This window comes from Polyodon spathula, chromosome 5 (assembly GCF_017654505.1).
Source record: "Polyodon spathula isolate WHYD16114869_AA chromosome 5, ASM1765450v1, whole genome shotgun sequence".
Taxonomy (NCBI): domain Eukaryota; kingdom Metazoa; phylum Chordata; class Actinopteri; order Acipenseriformes; family Polyodontidae; genus Polyodon; species Polyodon spathula.
The window spans coordinates 46848850-46854849 of record NC_054538.1 but is presented as its reverse complement, the minus strand read 5'-3'; the positions used below and the strand labels follow the sequence as shown (position 1 = coordinate 46854849).

Below are 6000 nucleotides of genomic sequence, written 5' to 3'. Positions count from 1 at the left end.
ACAGCCCAATCACATGATACGGGTGATGAATGTAGGTACTAAAGCTATGTTTATTTCATAAAAATAACCTAACCGTAAACCGAAGGTTTGTAGGGTATTGTCCGTAACTTTCAATACACATAACAATAATCTAACAGTAACCCTAAGGTTCGTGGGGCTTTGGACGTGGACCACCAATTAATTTTCACAGGGTGAGGAAGTGTTCTCCTCCTTCCGCACCCTGTTTATGGTCACGTAGTGGGGAGTTGAAGTTGAATGAAGCACGACGTAAATTATGAGTTGCGCACGCAGCACTGCCGTACCCTGCGCTGTCCTTACAAAGGTACCACCAAATGTTCCTGTCAGGACACTGCACTCTGATTGGTTATCATATTATTGTTAATAAAACAATGAATAATCCTCTCCCAACGCCGAAACCCTAAACCTAAGATCAGTATCCTATACTAGAGCCATTACACATCTAAAGTAGTCATATTTGGCAGTGAATAAGCGTTTTTGTTACTTAAAAAAAAGTGACCGGAGGTGCTGACATCTTCAGTTGTCCTGACAGGATCATTTCGTGGTAACTTTGCAGGCACTGCTCGTTTTGCAGCTATACATACTCTTGTGGTCTGTTTCCTTATAGTGAATGAAGTTGCTAGGCAATATGGCCACCCGGTTTACATGCAGCGCAAAGGAATGTCCGCTAAAAGTGTCCAAAGGGGCATCGGATGATTCTAGGGCACATTTAACTGCCAGAGCTCAGGAACTCTACGAAATCAACCCATCCTGATCCAAACCCAACCCTAACCTTAAGCAACCCCAGCCCTAAAACCTAACCATAACCGAATAGCCAACACTAAACCTAACCATTAAAAATCAGCTGATGCCCTCATGACACGTTCTTGTGAATATTCCTTTGTGCGGACGTGCGCACTGCTACTTGGAGTTTCCGTGTCTGACCTAATCCTCTGGATAGTCATCATGCGCCCTCAGGCCACGTGATTTATCACGTGATCTCATAAACGCCTAAGCTTTAACTAGACGAAGAATTAAACCAGAGCAAGAGGAGAACGAGATCGAGCAAACTAGCAAAAACTGCAAGACACCGTTGGTTTCAGTTTACGCAGTAAGGTAACTGAAACTTGTCATGCTTTGTTATTTTAAATTATCTGATCTGCTTACCGTAACTAACGTTCTGTGTCGGTTAATTCAAGTTATACATAATGCTGCTAAACAGCAGAGGTCGAGTGAAACTAAATTCTGAGTTGTTCATTTTACAACAAAACAATCCAAATAAGTCTGATTGTTTGCATACTGTTGGTATTTATGAATATTAGACATGTTTTTTTTTTTTTTTTTTTTTTTTTTTTTTTTTTTCAGTTTTGCTTCAGTGTAAACAACATCAAAGAAAATTAAGCTTTGGGGGTTTTAAAACGTAACAAATAGTTTAGGTAGTGCCTGTTATGATGTTGTTAAAGACAGATCGAGAGTTATAGTAATATACATTGTTAATAGTGTAGGATCATCATGGGTTAACACAATTATATTGTGCTGATGTAGGGCCAAAACTGGTACGCGTACCCGTTTAACGCCAGAATATTGTACGCTAACAGGCCTACCGAGAGAACATGGACGTTTTCAAAATCGCCAGAGAGAACTTGAGTACCTGCAAAAAGTTTTAGCGGTCTTATTGCCCTCTAATAGATATAATACATATTATTTATTTATTTATTTATTTATATATATATATATATATATATATATATATATATATATATATATATATATATATATATATGAGAGAGATACAGAGATACATACACACAAATAAATGCGGATTAAGCAGAGGTGAGTGGTGTATTTTTGGCACGGGATAAATAAAACGGGTGAATGGTAACACCATTAATTTTAATTAGTGGGGGTTGGACGAACACGGGATTTTCATGTTGGGGATATTTGGTCACTCATAATGCATTTCCTAGTTGAAATGTATTTTGTTGTATCCTCAAGTTGTAATGTAACCATATCTGTCAGTTTGTTTCATCCGTGCAAATTAAGTGATATGAAGTGCCTTTGTTGACTGAGATTTCGGTAACTAAATCATACACCTGTAAAGACATCGATTTAAAAAAAAAAAAGTGTGCCACAATATCGTTGAATACTGTATTGCATGGTCTTGTAACTTATAAAGCTATAACCACAACCGAGCTGTTTTGAAAATGAAAGCTGATTCCAGCACTTTACCGCTACATTAAGGTTCTTTCAGGTTATAACTGGTTTGTTAATAAATATATGCTCACACCCTGCTTTTTCACTGCATTTTTAAATGCTGTACAATTTTTAAGAAATTAACTAAAGTAATAAACAGAACAAACGCTGGGTTTGTTTTGTTAGTGGCATAGTTAGCCAGGTGTGCTTAACATGTTAAAGTACACGTTTCACTATTAAAAAGAACACAGATAGATAAATTAATGCACCTCAAGACTATTTCTCTGTTTGTACTGATAAAACAAGGAAGACGTTACTTGGATCACGGTAACGTTATAGCTAACTATTGTTAACAAATGATTATCTAGCAAAATGTTAACTTCGTAATATGTTAACTCGTAACGGGGGGCCTGAGTAGTTTTTTATTACTACTCTGTTGTGCCTTAATAGTTGTTTCTCTGTCATTTTTGCTAAAAACAGTATGTATTTATTTACAGTCGCTAAGTTTTCAGTCGTGTTTTAATGTTATTTTAGCTGTTCTGGCAAGCTATCCCCCGTCGCGGCCTAGCGCATTGCAAAACCTGCGACTAAATTTAATAATTTGAAAAGATCAACAAAGACAATAGAAACAAAACAAAACTATCGACTGTCTGACTGCTACAGAACCTAAATGTATACAAACACTAGTCGTAACTTATTTCAAAGCAATATAAAGCTGGAACATTATAAAGTTCTGCAAGACGTATATGTAATTGTAAAAACACACATCTACAATGTAGCAGTCTTTTCATGATTTAACTGTATAATTCCATATATTGTCTATAACTGAAACTGCCATTTCCTTTGAGCATCAAGCAATCGCAATATACAGTACTTGTGACAATGCTCTGCCCTAGGTATACTACAAATTCGGATCAATGTGCTGGCTGCTCTGGCTGTCACTGTGATTGATTACAGTACTGCACAAATATGCACAAATCGCTACGAACAATACAAACTGCAGTTCACCCGCAAAGTCGTATCTTTACAATTTTAGATAACCCAACTTATTCCTTATCAGTTAGTCACATTTTGCTGAATTGTGAAAAAAAATATATACATTAAAAATAACTTTAAGGGGCAAACTCAGTACATCGTATCCCTTTCAGGTGGTTGTTTTCTAAGCTAAAGTCATTACCGCATGCCCGGGCAAGTGCAGTACACGGTGTACCACAAAATAACGACACCGGTAACCAGTTAAGTGTACTGGATGTCAAAGTTTGTTGAGGATCGGAGAAATCGGAAGTGGATGTGTAGCAGTATTATATTACGACGATTGTCTTGATGTAATATAAAATATGCTGTTTTTCAGTCTTCATTTCTTTTCATATTTTTTTTTTTTTTTTTTTTTGACAATACCAAAACTCCTTGTGTGACCATAACCTTGGTAGTTTTTGGGAAAATACTGTACTGGGGAGTATGACCCTGTACTGCTCTGAGCTGATTTAGGTTGCTTTTACTTTTATTAAATCTATGAGTGAAAAGCAGTCCCATATCTGCTTGTTCCATGGATTTATATAAACGTCTGTAGAGATTAGTGAGGTATAATACATTATCTTACAATGGTTTCATAAATCAATGCCTCTTCCAGGTATATTCCATTTCTCATAAAACCCCTTTTCTCTAATGCACCAAAATTGATTTCCCTCTCTATAGTATTGGATACTTTTACTAGTGGTTCACAATATACAATAGGTCTGAGGTAAGTCTCAAGACAACTAAAATATTTTTAGCCTATAGTAGTTTCTTGCTATATATTATCATTTTCAGCTTTTAGATACTGTGTATTTTGAGGTAGGATGTAGGACTTTACAAATTTCTTCATGTGTTTTAAGAACACAGAGCACAGAACACAGAGCAACAGAGCAACAAGAACATAGAGATTTACTCATTTGTCTCATGAGATGCAAGAAATGGCTTTATTGTAGCATTTTACTACACTGTGGACCTTGGACTGTACAGTTTAACTTCTGTGGTAAAACTAACATTTAGAAATTGTGTCATTTAAACTAAGAAGTGTTGCCTATTTAGTAAACAATACATAATGTACTAAAATGTCCAAACAACAAAGTGTGTTGATGGCTAAAGTTTAGTAGAAGAACTGAAACTTAAGACTTTGAACACCCTATTGATTGAAGCTATAGGTTATGCAACTTTCTTTTTCAAGCCAGGGTAACAGAATATCATATATATAAATGAAATGAGAGACGGCTGTTGTAATCTAAACTGCCAAAGTAACTAAAATCAAACCTTTTTGAGGTCTGAAGTTACAAAACATGTCAGTCGTTTTGTCTGCTGACCTGCCCCTCCACTTTGTAAAGGGTGACCTTGCCAGGTTTAATACTGGGTCTGTAAATGAAGGCTGGGAGGTTGCCTGCACTCTTGCCTGGACCTGCAAGTCTGCTTGTTTGTCTGTCAGCAGAGGCAGTGACCATAAAAACATACTTGCCAGAACATTTTTTTTTTTAGTAACATTTCCTTACATCAAATTTAATGTGTAAGATTACTTGTTTTGCATTAAATACAGAAACAAGCAACTGTACTCCTAGATTACTGTGTGCTGTAGACTGGCTCAGGTTTTCAATGAGTCTGCAGTTTTGTTTTGATTAGTCAAATGAAAAGGCAAACCCCTAGACAATGGCTCTTGTTTGCTCTTCAACCAATCAGCAATCTACATGGTTTAGAGTTTAAGTTTTGGTGTTTAAATTCAGATTACATATGTTTTTGTGTTGCATTACAGCATTTAATGTGTCTGACAAGTTATTACCACCAAGCAGTGGGTGGGGTTGCAAAGGAAACATTTGTTATAACTTCTTTTTTTTGGAGAAGCATTCATCCATTCCATGTGTGGTGAAACTCAAGCTGATGTTGTTTTACCTGTATTTCATGAATAACTATAGCATTTGAATTAAGGACACCGAGAGACTTGTCATTGATTTGAGTTTGTTTTAGTTGATGTAAATTACCTGTATACTAAATTTGGCATGTAATTAGGTTTGCTAAAATGATTACATGATAGGTACATCATGGTTGTCTCAATTACTTTAAACTCAATTGCCTACACATTTGTTATAAGAAGCTGTTCAGCAAGAAATCTATATAAATATCCCATTCTTTAGAAATACTATCTGGAATTGTTAAGTTCTCTGCTTCTCAGAATCTAGCTTGTAAACATGAAGTGAGTCAGTTTTCTCTGTTTTCTGATAGGAAGGAATTGTGTATAGGTCAAGCCTGTCTCTCAAGGTGTTTTAGCTAACCCTCTCTGCAGTTACAGAAATGCAGAAGTAGAGAATGGTGACTCTGTGGTTCTCACCTCGACTGATTTTCTTTGAAATCCCAAGCCTATACTCCGACCAGCAGACAGACAAAATGTCCTTTTGGTTTCAGGGAAGTTGTTGTCACAAAGGTAAAGCCCCTGCGAGTTATGGTTGCAAGTTGTCACTACATGTGGCAAACCATACTGTAAATTAATTTGTATAAGGCTTGTGGAAACAATTTATTACAAGTGCATAATTTGCATATTTGTTTCTTTTAGTGTAGCAGTGCTATATCTTGTAGGAACAGTTTAATAATTGATATATCTGGGTTGATTAGTTCTCTTACTAATTATTTAAATTGACATGTTCTAAAGATCGAGGATTTACTATGAACACACATTCACGCGCAGACACAAAGAATGCCAAATCAATAGTAGAATTAAGTACACAAATAATAAATAGAAATCAGAAGTGTCAAAGTAAATCTTAGTGTCTGAGCACAAAACACAATTCA

At 36.0% G+C, this 6000-nt stretch overlaps 1 protein-coding gene across 1 annotated transcript in view; it reads left to right on the top strand.

Annotated features, from left to right (window-relative positions):
- The first annotated feature begins 995 nt into the window (after positions 1–995).
- The window catches only part of ctsbb (cathepsin Bb), a 28622-nt gene continuing 23617 nt past the window's right edge, over positions 996–6000 (top strand). The window contains exon 1 of the mRNA XM_041250662.1: positions 996–1113. The gene's annotated coding sequence lies outside the window, so the exon portion shown is untranslated. The remainder of the gene's footprint in view (positions 1114–6000) is intronic.